The following is a 15,502-nucleotide window of genomic DNA, read 5'->3' on the forward strand; positions in this document are numbered from 1 at the left end:
GTCTTCTTGTACTTAAGTCAGCATTGTGCCTTTTGTATTTAATTCCGATGCAATATCTGTGTTTCATCGTCAGTAAGAAGGTCAGAGGGATACAGTAAACCTGAAGTGAAGCATCGGAATCAATAACTAGTGTCACTGGAATGGTTCAAATCATAGACAATAAGAGGAGTCAGTCTTCTTGTACTTAAGTCGGCATTGTGGCTTTTGTACTTATTTCTGATGCAATTTCTGTGTTTCATCGTCAATAAGAAAGTCAGAGGGATACAGTAAACGTGAAGTAAAGCATCGGAATCTATAACTAGAGTCACAGGGATGGTTCAAAACATAGACAGTGATGAGAGTCAGGCTTCTTGTACTTAAGTCGGCATTGTGCCTTTTCTATTTAATTTCGATGCAATTTCTGTGTTTCGTCGTCAATACCAAGGTCCAAGGGATACAGTAATCCTGAAGTGAATCATAGGAATCTAGTACAAGTGTCACAGGAATGGTTCAAATCATAGACTGTAAGAAGAGTCAGTCTTCTTGTACTTAAGTCGGCATTGTGCCTTTTCTATTTAATTCCGATGCAATTTCTGTGTTTCATCGTCAATAAGAATGTCAGAGGGATGCAGTAAACATGAAGTGAAGCATCGGAATCTATAACCAGTGTCACAGGAATGGTTCAAAACATAGACAGTAAGAAGAGCAAGTCTTCTTGTACTTGAGTCGGCATTGTGGCTATGTATTTAATTCCGATGCAATTTCTGTGTTACATCGTCAATAAGAAAGTCAGCGGAATACAGTAAACCTGAAGTGAAGCATCGGAATCTATAACTAGTGTCACAAGAAAGGTTTAAAACATAGACAGTAAGAAGAGTCAGTCTTCTAGTACTTACGTAGGCATTGTGCCTTTTGTATTTAATTTCGATGAAATTTCTGTGTTTCATCGTCAATAAGGAGTTCAGAGGGATACAGTAAACCTGTAGTGAATCATCGGAATCTATAACTTGTGTCACGGGAATGGTTCAAAACATAGACAGTACGAAAAGTCAGTTTTCTTGTACTTAAGTCGGCATTGTGCCTTTTCCATTTAATTCCGATGCAATTTCTGTGTTTCATCGTCAATAAGAAGGTCAGATGGACGCAGTAAACCTGAAGTGAAGCATCGGAATCTATAACCAGTGTCACAGGAATGGTTCAAAACATAGACAGTAAGAAGAGTCAGTCTTGTTGTACTTAAGTAGGCATTATGCCTTTTGTATTTAATTCCGATGCAATTTCTGTGTTTGATCGTCAATAAGAAGGACAGAGGAATACAGTAAACCTGAAGTGAAGCTTAGGAATCTATAACTAGTGTCACAGGAATGGTTCAAAACATAGACAGTGGAAGAGTCAGTCTTCTTGTACTTGAATCGGCATTGTGCCTATGTATTTAATTCCGTTGCAATTTCTGTGTTTCATCGTCAATAAGAAGGTCCAAGGGATACAGTAAACCTGAAGCGCAGCATCGGAATCTATAACTAGTGTCACAGGAATGGTTCAAAACATAGACAGTAAGAAGAGCAAGTCATCTTGTACTTGAGTCGGCATTGTGGCTATGTATTTAATTCCGATGCAATTTCTGTGTTACATCGTCAATAAGAAAGTCAGCGGGATACAGTAAACCTGAAGTGAAGCATCGGAATCTATAACTAGTGTCACAAGAAAGGTTTAAAACATAGACAGTAAGAAGAGTCAGTCTTCTAGTACTTACGTAGGCATTGTGCCTTTTGTATTTAATTTCGATGAAATTTCTGTGTTTCATCGTCAATAAGGAGTTCAGAGGGATACAGTAAACCTGTAGTGTATCATCGGAATCTATAACTAGTGTCACAGCAATGGTTCAAAACATAGACAGTAAGAAGAGTCAGTTTTCTTGTACTTAATTCGGCATTGTGCCTTTTGTATTTAATTCCGATGCAATTTCTGTGTTTCATCGTCAATAAGAATGTCAGAGGGATACAGTAAACCTGAAGTGAAGCATCGGAATCTATAACTTGTGTCACGGGAATGGTTGAAAACATATACAGTACGAAAAGTCAGTTTTCTTGTACTTAAGTCGGCATTGTGCCTTTTCTATTTAATTCCGATGCAATTTCTGTGTTTCATCGTCAATAAGAAGGTCAGATGGACGCAGTAAACCTGAAGTGAAGCATCGGAATCTATAACCAGTGTCACAGGAATGGTTCAAAACATAGACAGTAAGAAGAGTCAGTCTTGTTGTACTTAAGTCGGCATTATGCCTTTTGTATTTAATTCCGATGCAATTTCTGTGTTTGATCGTCAATAAGAAGGACAGAGGAATACAGTAAACCTGAAGTGAAGCTTAGGAATCTATAACTAGTGTCACAGGAATGGTTCAAAACATAGACAGTGGAAGAGCCAGTCTTCTTGTACTTGAGTCGGCATTGTGTCTATGTATTTAATTCCCATGCAATTTCTGTGTTACATCATCAATAAGAAAGTGAGAGGGATACAGTAAACCTGAAGTGAAGCATCGGAATCTATAACTAGTGTCACAGGAATGGTTCAAAACATAGACAGTAAGAAGAGTCAGTCTTCTTGTTTTTACGTTGGCATTGTGCCTTTTGTATTTAATTCCGATGCAATTTCTGTGTTTCGTCGTCAATGAGGAGCTCAGAGGGATACAGTAAACCTGTAGTGAAGCATCGGAATCTATAACTAGTGTCAGAGGAATGGTTTAAAACATAGACAGTAAGAAGAGTCAGTTTTCTTGTACTTAATTCGGCATTGTGCCTTTTGTGTTTAATTCCGATGCAATTTCTGTGTTTCATCGTCAATAAGAATGTCAGAGGGATACAGTAAACCTGAAGTGAAGCATCGGAATCTATAACTCGTGTCATGGGAATGGTTCAAAACATAGACAGTAAGAAAAGTCAGTTTTCTTGTTCTTAAGTCGGCATTGTGCCATTTCTATTTAATTCCGATGCAATTTCTGTGTTTCATCGTCAATAAGAATGTCAGAGGGATAAAGTTAACCTGATGTGAAGCATCGGAATCTATAACTAGTGTCACAGGAATGGTTCAAAACATAGACAGTAAGAAGAGTCAGTCTTCTTGTTTTTACGTTGGCATTGTGCCTTTTGTATTTAATTCCGATGCAATTTCTGTGTTTCGTCGTCAATGAGGAGCTCAGAGGGATACAGTAAACCTGTAGTGAATCATCGGAATCTATAACTAGTGTCACAGGAATGGTTCAAAACATAGACAGTAAGAGGAGCCAGTCTTCATGTACTTGAGTCGGCATTGTGCCTTTTGTGCTTAATTCCGATGCAATTTCTGTGTTTCATCGTCAATAAGAAGGTCAGAGGGATACAGTAAACCCGAAGTGAAGTATCGGAATCTATAACTAGTGTCACAGGAATGGTTCCAAACATAGACAGTAAGAAGAGTCAGTCTTCTTGTACTTAAGTCGGCATTGTGCCTTTTGTATTTAATTCCGAGGCAGTATCTGTGTTTCATCATCAATAAGAATGTCAGAGGGATACAGTAATCCTGAAGTGATGCTTCGGAATCTATAACTAGTGAAACAGGAATGGTTCAAAACATAGACAGTAAGAAGTGTCAGTTTTCTTGTACTTAACTCGGCATTGTGCCTTTTGTATTCAATTCCGATGGAATTTCTGTGTTTCATCGTCAATAAGAAGGTCAGAGGGATACAGTATACCTGAAGTGAAGCATTGGAATCTATAACTAGTGTCACAGAAATGGTTAAAACATAGACAGTAAGAAGTGTCAGTTTGCTTGTACTTAAGTCGGCATTGTGCCTTTTCGGTTTAATTCCGATGCAATTTCTGTGTTTCATGGTCAATAAGAAGGTCCAAGGGATACAGTAAACATATAGTGAAGCATCGGAATCTAAAACTGGTCTCACAGGAAATGTTGAAATCATAGTAAGTAGGAAGAGTCAGTCTTCCTGCACTTAAATCGGCATTTTGCCTTTGGATTTTAATTCTGATGCAATATCTGTGTTTCATCGTCAATACGAAGATCTAAGGGATACAGTAAAAATAGAGTGAAGCATCGGAATCTAAAACTGGTCTCAAAGGAAATCTTCAAAACATAGTCAGTAAGAAGATTCAGTCTTCTTGTACTTAAGTCGGTATTGTGACCTTTGTATTTAATTCCGATGCAATATCTGTGTTGCATCATCAATAAGATGGTCAGAGGGATACAGTAAACCTGTAGTGAAGCATCGGAATCTATAACAAGTGTCACAGGAATGGTTCAAAGTATAGACAGCAACAAGAGTCAGTTTTCTTGTACTTAATTCGGCATTGTGCCTTTTGTATTTAATTCCGATGTAATTTTAGTGTCTCATCGTCAATAACAAGGTAGAAGGGATACAGTAAACATATAGTGAAGCATCAGAATCTAAAACTAGTCTCACAGGAAATGTTCAAAACATAGTCAGTAAGAAGAGTCAGTCTTCTAGTACCGGAGTCGGCATTGTGCCTTTTGTATTTAATTCCGATGAAATTTCCGTGTTTCATCGTCAATAAGAAGGTCAGAGGGATAAAGTTAACCTGAAATGAAGCATCGGAATCTATAACTAGTGTCACAGGAACGGTTCAAAACATAGACAGTAAGAAGAGAAGGTCTTCTTGTACTTGAGTCGGAATTGTGCTTATGTATTTAATTTCGATGCAATTTCTGTGTTTCATCGTCAATAAGAAGGTCAGAGGGATACAGTAAACCTTAAGTGAAGCATCGGAATCTATAACTAGTGTCACAGGAATGGTTCAAATCATAGACAGTAAGAACAGCCAGTCTTCATGTACTTGAGTCGGCATTGTGCCTTTTGAATTTAATTCCGATGCAATTTCTGTGTTTCATCGTCATTAAGAAGGTCAGAGGGATACAGTAAACCCGAAGTGAAGTATCGGAATCTATAACTAGTGTCACAGGAATGGTTCCAAACATATACAGTAAGAAGAGCCAGTCTTCTTGTACTTGAGCCGGCATTATGCCTTTTGTATTTAATTCCGATGCAATTTCTGTGTTTCATCGTCAATAAGAAGGTCCAAGGGATACAGTAAACATATAGTGAAGAATAGGAATCTAAAACTGGTCTCACAGGAAATGTTCAAAAGATAGTCAGTAAGAAGAGTCAGTCTTCTTGTACTTAAGTCGGCATTGTGGCTTTTGTATTTAATTCCGATGCAATTTCAGTGTTTCATCGTCAATAAGAAGGTCCAAGGGATACAGTAAACAAATAGTGAAGCATCAGAATCTAAAACTGGTCTCACAGGAAATGTTCAAAACATAGTCAGTAAGAAGAGTCAGTCTTCTTCTTCCTAAGTCGGCATTGTGCCTTTTGTATTTAATTCCGATGAAATTTCTGTGTTTCATCGTCAATAAGAAGGTCCAAGGGATACAGTAAAACTGAAGTGAAGCATCCGAACCTAAAACTGGTCTCACCTGAAAGGTTCAAAACATAGACAGTAAGAAGAGTTAGATTTCTTGTAGTTATGTCAGCATTGTGCCATTTCTATTTAATTCCGAATCAGTTTCTGTGTTTCGTTATCAATATGAAGGTCCAAGGGATACAGTAAACCTGAAGTGAAGCATCGGAATCTAAAACCAGTCCCACAGAAAAGCTTCAAAACATAGACAGTAAGAAGAGCCAGTCTACTTGTACTTGAGCCGGCATTGCGCCTTTCGTATTTAATTCTCATGAAATTTCTGTGTTTCATCGTCAATAAGACGGTCCAAGGGATACAGTAAAAATATAGTGAAGCATCGGAATCTAAATCTGGTCTCACAGGAAATGTTCAAATCATAGTCAGTAAGAAGAGTCAGTCTTCTTGTACTTAAGTCGGTATTGTGCTTTTTGTATTTAATTGTGATTCAATTTCTGTGTTTCATCGTCAATAAGAGGGTCCAAGGGATACAGTAAAAAATATAGTGAAGCATCGGAATCTAAACCTAGTCTCACAGGAAATGTTCAAAACATAGTCAGTAAGAAGAGTCAGTCTTCTTGTGCTTAAGTCGGTATTGTGCTTTTTGTACTTAATTACGATGCAATTTCTGTGTTTCATCGTCAATAAGAAGGTCCAAGGGATACAGTAAACATATAGTGAAGCATCGGAATCTATAACCGGTCTCACAGGAAAGGTCGAAAACATAGACAGTCAGAAGAGCCAGTCTTCTTGAACTTGAGTCGGCATTGTGCCTTTTGTCATTAATTCCGATGCAATTTTTGTGTTTCATCGTCAATAAGATGGTCAGAGGGATACAGTAAATCTGAGGTGAAGCATCGCAATCTATAACTAGTGTCACAGGAATGGTTCAAAACATAGACAGTAAGAAGAGTCAGTCTTCTTGGACTTAAGTCGGCAATGTGACTCTTATATTTTATACCGATGCAATTTCCGTGTTTCATCGTCAATAAGAAGGTCCAAGTGATACAGTAAACCTGAAGTGAAGCATCGGAATCTATAACTAGTGTCACAGGAATGGTTCAAAGTATAGACAGTAGGAAGAGTCAGTCTTCTTGTACTTAAGTCGGCATTGTGCCTTTTGTATTCAATTCCGATGCAATTTCTGTGTTTCATCGTCAATAAGAAGGTCCAAGGGATACAGTAAACCTGAAGTGAAGCATCGGAGTCTATAACTAGTGTCACAGGAGTGGTTCAAAACATAGACAGTAAGAAGAGTCAGTCTTCTTGTACTTAAGTCGGCATTGTCCCTTTTGTATTTAATTCCGATGCAATTTCTGTGTTTCATCGTCAATAAGAAGGTCCAAGGAATCAGTAAACCTGAAGTGAAGCATCGGAATCTTTAACTAGTGTCACAGGAATGGTTCAAAACATAGACAGTAGGAAGAGTTAGTCTTCTTGTACTTAAGTCGGCATTGTGCCTTTTGTATTTAATTCCGATGCAATTTCTGTGTTTCATCGTCAATAAGAAGGTCCAAGGGATACGGTAAACCTGAAGTGTAGCATCGGAATCAATAACTAGTGTCACAGGAATGGTTCAAAACATAGACAGTAAGAAGAGCCAGTCATCTTGTACTTGAATCGGCATTGTGCCTATGTATTTAATTCCCATGCAATTTCTGTGTGTCATCGTCAATAAGAATGTCCAAGGGATACAGTAAACCTGAAGCGAAGCATCAGAATCTGTAACTAGTGTCACAGGAATGGTTCAAAGCATAGACAGTAAGAAGAGCCAGTCTTCTTGTACTTGAGTCGGCATTGTGCCTATGTATTTAATTCCCTTGCAATTTCTGTGTTACATCATCAATAAGAATGTCAGAGGGATACAGTAAACTTGAAGTGAAGCATCGGAATCTATAACTAGTGTCACAGGAACGGTTCAAAACATAGACAGTAAGAAGAGTCAGTCTTCTTGTTCTTACGTAGGCATTGTGCCTTTTGTATTTAATTCCGATGCAATTTCTGTGTTTCATCGTCAATAAGGAGTTCAGAGGGATACAGTAAACCTCTAGTGAAGCATCGGAATCTATAACTAGTGTCACAGGAATGGTTCAAAACATAGACAGTAAGAAGAGCCGGTCTTCTTGTACTTGAGTCGGAATTGTGCCTATGTATTTAATTCCGATGCAATTTCTGTGTTTCATCGTCAATAAGAAGGTCAGAGGGATACAGTAAACCTTAAGTAAAGCATCGGAATCTATAACTAGTGTCACAGGAATGGTTCAAAACATAGACAGTAAGAAGAGCCAGTCTTCGTGTACTTGAGTCGGCATTGTGCCTTTTGTATTTAATTCCGATGCAATTTCTGTGTTTCATCGTCAATACACAGGTCAGAGAGATACAGTATACCTGAAGAGAAGCATCGGAATCTATAACTAGACTCACAGAAATGGTTAAAACATAGACAGTAAGAAGTGTCAGTTTGCTTGTACTTAAGTCGGCATTGTGCCATTACTGTTTAATTCCGATGTAATTTCTGTGTTTCATCGTCAATAAGAAGGTCCAAGGGATACATTAAACATATAGTGAAGCATCGGAATCTAAAACTGGTCTCACAGGAAATGTTGAAATCATATTAAGTAGGAAGAGTCAGTCTTCCTGCACTTAAGTCGGCATTTTGCCTTTTGTATTTAATTCCGATGCAATTTCTGTGTTTCATCGTCAATAAGAAGGTCCAAGGGATACAGTAAACATATAGTGAAGCATCGGAATCTAAAACTGGTCTCACAGGAAATGTTCAAAAGATAGTTAGTAAGAAGAGTCAGTCTTCTTGTACATAAGTCGGCATTGTGGCTTTTGTATTTAATTCCGATGTAATTTCAGTGTTTCGTCATCAATATGAAGGTCCAAGGGATACAGCAAACCTGAAGTGAAGCATCGGAATCTAAAACCGGTCCCACAGAAAAGCTTCAAAATATAGATAGTAAGAAGAGCCAGTCTACTTGTACTTGAGTCGGCATTGCGCCTTTCGTATTCAATTCTGATGAAATTTCTGTGTTTCATCATCAATAAGAAGGTCCAAGGAATACAGTAAAAATATAGTGAAGCATCGGAATCAAAAACTGGTCTCACAGGAAATGTTCAAATCATAGTCAGTAAGAAGAGTCAGTCTTCTTGTAGTTAAGTCGGTATTGTGCCTTTCGTATTTAATTCCGATTCAATTTCTGTGTTTCATCGTCAATAAGAAAGTCCAAGGGATACAGTAAAAATATAGTGAAGTATCGGAATCTAAAACTAGTCTCACAGGAAATGTTCAAAACATAGTCAGTAAGAAGAGTCAGTCTTCTTGTACTTCAGTCGGTATTGTGCCTTTTGTATTTAATTCCGATGCAATTTCTGTGTTTCATCGTCAATAAGAAGGTCCAAGGGATACAGTAAACATATAGTGAAGCATCGAAATCTAAAACTGGTCTCACAGGAAATGTTCAAAAGATAGTTAGTAAGAAGAGTCAGTCTTCTTGTACTTAAGTCGACATTGTGTCTTTTCTATTTAATTCCGATGCAATTTCTGTGTTATCTCGTCAATAAGAAGGCCCAAGGGATACAGTAAACCTGAAGTGAAGCATCGGAATCTATAACCGGTCTCTCAGGAAAGGTCGAAAACATAGACAGTCAGAAGAGCCAGTTTTCTTGAACTTGAGTCGGCATTGTGCCTTTTGTCATTAATTCCGATGCAATTTCTGTGTTTCATCGTCAATAAGAAGGTCCAAGAGATACAGTAAACCTGAAGTGAAGCAACGGAGTCTGTAACTAGTGTCACAGGAATGGTTCAAAACATAGACAGTTGGAAGAGTCCGTCTTCTTGAACTTAAGTCGGCATTGTGCCTTTTCTATTTAATTCCGATGCAATTTCTGTGTTTCGTCGTCAATAAGAAGGTCCAAGGGATACAGTAAACCTGAAGTGAAGCATCGGAATCTATAACTAGTGTCACAGGAATGGTTCAAAACATAGACAGTAGGAAGAGTCAGTGTTCTTGTACTTAAGTCGGCATTGTGCCTTTTGTATTTGATTCCGATGCAATTTCTGTGTTTCATCGTCAATAAGAAGGTCCAAGGGATACAGTAAACCTGAAGTGAAGCATCGGAGTCTATAACTAGTGTCACAGGAATGGTTCAAAACATAGACAGTTGGAAGAGTCAGTCTTCTTGAACTTAAGTCGGCATTGTGCCTTTTCTATTTAATTCCGATGCAATTTCTGTGTTTCGGCGTCAATAAGAAGGTCCAAGGGATACAGTAAACCTGAACTGAAGCATCGGAATCTATGACTAGTGTCACAGGAATGGTTCAAAACATAGACAGTAAGAAGAGTCTGTCTTCTTGTACTTAAGTTGCCATTGTGCCTTTTGTATTTAATTCCGATGCAACTTCCGTGTTTCGTCGCCAATAAGAAGGTCAGAGGGATACAGTAAACCTGAAGTGAAGTATCGGTTTCTATAACTAGTGACACTGGAATGGATCAAAGCATAGACAGTAGGAAGAGTCAGTCTTCTTGTACTTAAGTCGGCATTGTGCCTATTCTATTTAATTCCGATGCAATTTCTGTGTTTTGTCGTCAATAAGACGGTCCAAGGGATACAGTAAACATATAGTGAAGCATCGGAATCAAAAACTGGTACACAGGAAATGTTCAAAACATAGTCAGTAAGAAGAGTCAGTCTTCTTGTACTTAAGTCGGCATTGTGCTCTTTGTGTTTAATTCCGATGCAACTTCTGTTTTTCGTCGTCAATAAGAAGGTCCAAGGGTTACAGTAAACCTGAAGTGAAGCATAGTAACCTATAACTAGTGTCACAGAAATGGTTCTAAACATAGGCAGTAAGAACAGTCTGTCTTCTTGTACTTAAGTCGCCATTGTGCCTTTTGTATTTAACTCCGATGCAACTTCCGTGTTTCGTCGTCAATAAGAAGGTCAGAGGGATACAGTAAACCTGACGTGAAGCATCGGAATCTATAACTAGTGTCACAGGAATGTTTCAAAACATAGACAGTAGGAAGAGTCACTCTTCTTGTACTTAAGTCGGCATTGTGCATTTTTTATCTAATTCCGATGCAATTTCATTGTTTCGTCGTCAATAAAAAGGTCCAAGGGATACAGTAAACCTGAAGTGAAGCATCTGAATCTATAACTAGTGTCACAGGAAAGGTTCAACACATAGACAGTAAGAAGAGACATTCTTCTTGTACTTAAGTCGGCATTATGCCTTTTCTATTTAATTCCGATGCAATTTCTGTGCTTTATCGTCAATAAGAATGTCAGAGGGATACAGTAAACCTGAAGTGAAACATCGGAATCTATAACTAGTGTCACAGGAATGGTTCAAAACATAGACAGTAGGAAGACTCAGTCTTCTTGTACTTAAGTCGGCAATGTGACTTTTATATTTAATAACGATGCAATTTCGGCAATTCATCGTCAATAAGAAGGTCCAAGGGATACAGTAAACCCGAGGTGAAGCATCGGAATCTATAACTAGTGTCACAGGAATGGTTCAAAACATAGACAGTAGGAAGAGTCAGTGTTCTTGTACGTAAGTCCGCATTGTGCCTTATGTATTTAATTCCGATGCAATTTCTGTGTTTCATCGTTAATAAGAGGGTCCAAGGGATACACTAAACCTGAAGTGAAGCATCGGAATCTATAACTAGTGTCACAGGAATGGTTCAAAACATAGACAGTTGGAAGAGTCAGTCTTCTTGAACTTAAGTCGGAATTGTGTTTTTCGATTAAATTCCGATGCAATTTCTGTGTTTCGTCGTCAATAAGAAGGTCCAAGGGATACAGTAAACCTGAAGTGAAGCATCGGAATCTATAACTAGTGTCACAGGAATGGTTCAAAACATAGACAGTAGGAAGAGTCAGTCTTCTTGATCTTAAGTCGGAATTGTGTTTTCGATTAAATTCCGTTGCAATTTCTGTGTTTCGTCGTCAATAAGAAGATCGAAGGGATACAGTAAACGTGAAGTGAAGCATCGGAATCTATAACTAGTGTCTCAGGAATAGTTCAAAACATAGACAGTAAGAAGAGTCAGTCTTCTTGTACTTTAGTCGGCATTGTGCCTTTTGTATTTAATTCCGATGCAATTTCTGTGCTTCATCGTCAATAAGAATGTCAGAGGGATACAGTAAACCTGAAGTGAAACATCGGAATCTATAACTAGTGTCACAGGAATGGTTCAAAACATAGACAGTGGGAAGGATCAGTCTCCTTGTACTTAAGTCGGCAATGTGACTTTTATATTTAATAACGATGCAATTTCCGTAATTTCTCGTCAATAAGAAGGTCCAAGGGATACAGTAAACCTGAAGTGAAGCATCGGAATCTATAACTAGTGTCACAGGAATGGATCAAAACATAGACAGTTGGAAGAGTCAGACTTCTTGTACTTGAATCGGCATTGTGCCTATGTATTTAATTCCCATGCAATTTCTGTGTGTCATCGTCAATAAGAAGGTACAAGGGATACAGTAAACCTCAAGCGAAGCATCAGAATCTGTAACTAGTGTCACAGGAATGGTTCAAAGCATAGACAGTAAGAAGAGCCAGTCTTCTTGTACTTGAGTCGGCATTGTGCCTATGTATTTAATTCCCATGCAATTTCTGTGTTACATCATCAATAAGAATGTCAGAGGGATACAGTAAACTTGAAGTGAAGCATCGGAATCTATAACTAGTGTCACAGGAATGGTTCAAAACATAGACAGTAAGAAGAGTCAGTCTTCTTGTTCTTACGTAGTCATTGTGCCTTTTGTATTTAATTCCGATGCAATTTCTGTGTTTCATCGTCAATACACAGGTCAGAGAGATACAGTATACCTGAAGAGAAGCATCGGAATCTATAACTAGACTCACAGAAATGGTTAAAACATAGACAGTAAGAAGTGTCAGTTTGCTTGTACTTAAGTCGGCATTGTGCCATTACTGTTTAATTCCGATGTAATTTCTGTGTTTCATCGTCAATAAGAAGGTCCAAGGGATACATTAAACATATAGTGAAGCATCGGAATCTAAAACTGGTCTCACAGGAAATGTTGAAATCATATTAAGTAGGAAGAGTCAGTCTTCCTGCACTTAAGTCGGCATTTTGCCTTTTGTATTTAATTCCGATGCAATTTCTGTGTTTCATCGTCAATAAGAAGGTCCAAGGGATACAGTAAACATATAGTGAAGCATCGGAATCTAAAACTGGTCTCACAGGAAATGTTCAAAAGATAGTTAGTAAGAAGAGTCAGTCTTCTTGTACATAAGTCGGCATTGTGGCTTTTGTATTTAATTCCGATGTAATTTCAGTGTTTCGTCATCAATATGAAGGTCCAAGGGATACAGCAAACCTGAAGTGAAGCATCGGAATCTAAAACCGGTCCCACAGAAAAGCTTCAAAATATAGATAGTAAGAAGAGCCAGTCTACTTGTACTTGAGTCGGCATTGCGCCTTTCGTATTCAATTCTGATGAAATTTCTGTGTTTCATCATCAATAAGAAGGTCCAAGGAATACAGTAAAAATATAGTGAAGCATCGGAATCAAAAACTGGTCTCACAGGAAATGTTCAAATCATAGTCAGTAAGAAGAGTCAGTCTTCTTGTAGTTAAGTCGGTATTGTGCCTTTCGTATTTAATTCCGATTCAATTTCTGTGTTTCATCGTCAATAAGAAAGTCCAAGGGATACAGTAAAAATATAGTGAAGTATCGGAATCTAAAACTAGTCTCACAGGAAATGTTCAAAACATAGTCAGTAAGAAGAGTCAGTCTTCTTGTACTTCAGTCGGTATTGTGCCTTTTGTATTTAATTCCGGTGCAATTTCTGTGTTTCATCGTCAATAAGAAGGTCCAAGGGATACAGTAAACATATAGTGAAGCATCGAAATCTAAAACTGGTCTCACAGGAAATGTTCAAAAGATAGTTAGTAAGAAGAGTCAGTCTTCTTGTACTTAAGTCGACATTGTGTCTTTTCTATTTAATTCCGATGCAATTTCTGTGTTATCTCGTCAATAAGAAGGCCCAAGGGATACAGTAAACCTGAAGTGAAGCATCGGAATCTATAACCGGTCTCTCAGGAAAGGTCGAAAACATAGACAGTCAGAAGAGCCAGTTTTCTTGAACTTGAGTCGGCATTGTGCCTTTTGTCATTAATTCCGATGCAATTTCTGTGTTTCATCGTCAATAAGAAGGTCCAAGAGATACAGTAAACCTGAAGTGAAGCAACGGAGTCTGTAACTAGTGTCACAGGAATGGTTCAAAACATAGACAGTTGGAAGAGTCCGTCTTCTTGAACTTAAGTCGGCATTGTGCCTTTTCTATTTAATTCCGATGCAATTTCTGTGTTTCGTCGTCAATAAGAAGGTCCAAGGGATACAGTAAACCTGAAGTGAAGCATCGGAATCTATAACTAGTGTCACAGGAATGGTTCAAAACATAGACAGTAGGAAGAGTCAGTGTTCTTGTACTTAAGTCGGCATTGTGCCTTTTGTATTTGATTCCGATGCAATTTCTGTGTTTCATCGTCAATAAGAAGGTCCAAGGGATACAGTAAACCTGAAGTGAAGCATCGGAGTCTATAACTAGTGTCACAGGAATGGTTCAAAACATAGACAGTTGGAAGAGTCAGTCTTCTTGAACTTAAGTCGGCATTGTGCCTTTTCTATTTAATTCCGATGCAATTTCTGTGTTTCGGCGTCAATAAGAAGGTCCAAGGGATACAGTAAACCTGAACTGAAGCATCGGAATCTATGACTAGTGTCACAGGAATGGTTCAAAACATAGACAGTAAGAAGAGTCTGTCTTCTTGTACTTAAGTTGCCATTGTGCCTTTTGTATTTAATTCCGATGCAACTTCCGTGTTTCGTCGCCAATAAGAAGGTCAGAGGGATACAGTAAACCTGAAGTGAAGTATCGGTTTCTATAACTAGTGACACTGGAATGGATCAAAGCATAGACAGTAGGAAGAGTCAGTCTTCTTGTACTTAAGTCGGCATTGTGCCTATTCTATTTAATTCCGATGCAATTTCTGTGTTTTGTCGTCAATAAGACGGTCCAAGGGATACAGTAAACATATAGTGAAGCATCGGAATCAAAAACTGGTACACAGGAAATGTTCAAAACATAGTCAGTAAGAAGAGTCAGTCTTCTTGTACTTAAGTCGGCATTGTGCTCTTTGTGTTTAATTCCGATGCAACTTCTGTTTTTCGTCGTCAATAAGAAGGTCCAAGGGTTACAGTAAACCTGAAGTGAAGCATAGTAACCTATAACTAGTGTCACAGAAATGGTTCTAAACATAGGCAGTAAGAACAGTCTGTCTTCTTGTACTTAAGTCGCCATTGTGCCTTTTGTATTTAACTCCGATGCAACTTCCGTGTTTCGTCGTCAATAAGAAGGTCAGAGGGATACAGTAAACCTGACGTGAAGCATCGGAATCTATAACTAGTGTCACAGGAATGTTTCAAAACATAGACAGTAGGAAGAGTCACTCTTCTTGTACTTAAGTCGGCATTGTGCATTTTTTATCTAATTCCGATGCAATTTCATTGTTTCGTCGTCAATAAAAAGGTCCAAGGGATACAGTAAACCTGAAGTGAAGCATCTGAATCTATAACTAGTGTCACAGGAAAGGTTCAACACATAGACAGTAAGAAGAGACATTCTTCTTGTACTTAAGTCGGCATTATGCCTTTTCTATTTAATTCCGATGCAATTTCTGTGCTTTATCGTCAATAAGAATGTCAGAGGGATACAGTAAACCTGAAGTGAAACATCGGAATCTATAACTAGTGTCACAGGAATGGTTCAAAACATAGACAGTAGGAAGACTCAGTCTTCTTGTACTTAAGTCGGCAATGTGACTTTTATATTTAATAACGATGCAATTTCGGCAATTCATCGTCAATAAGAAGGTCCAAGGGATACAGTAAACCCGAGGTGAAGCATCGGAATCTATAACTAGTGTCACAGGAATGGTTCAAAACATAGACAGTAGGAAGAGTCAGTGTTCTTGTACGTAAGTCCGCATTGTGCCTTATGTATTTAA

The sequence above is a fragment of the Schistocerca americana genome, chromosome 8, assembly GCF_021461395.2.
Source record: "Schistocerca americana isolate TAMUIC-IGC-003095 chromosome 8, iqSchAmer2.1, whole genome shotgun sequence".
NCBI classification, from domain to species: Eukaryota; Metazoa; Arthropoda; class Insecta; order Orthoptera; family Acrididae; genus Schistocerca; species Schistocerca americana.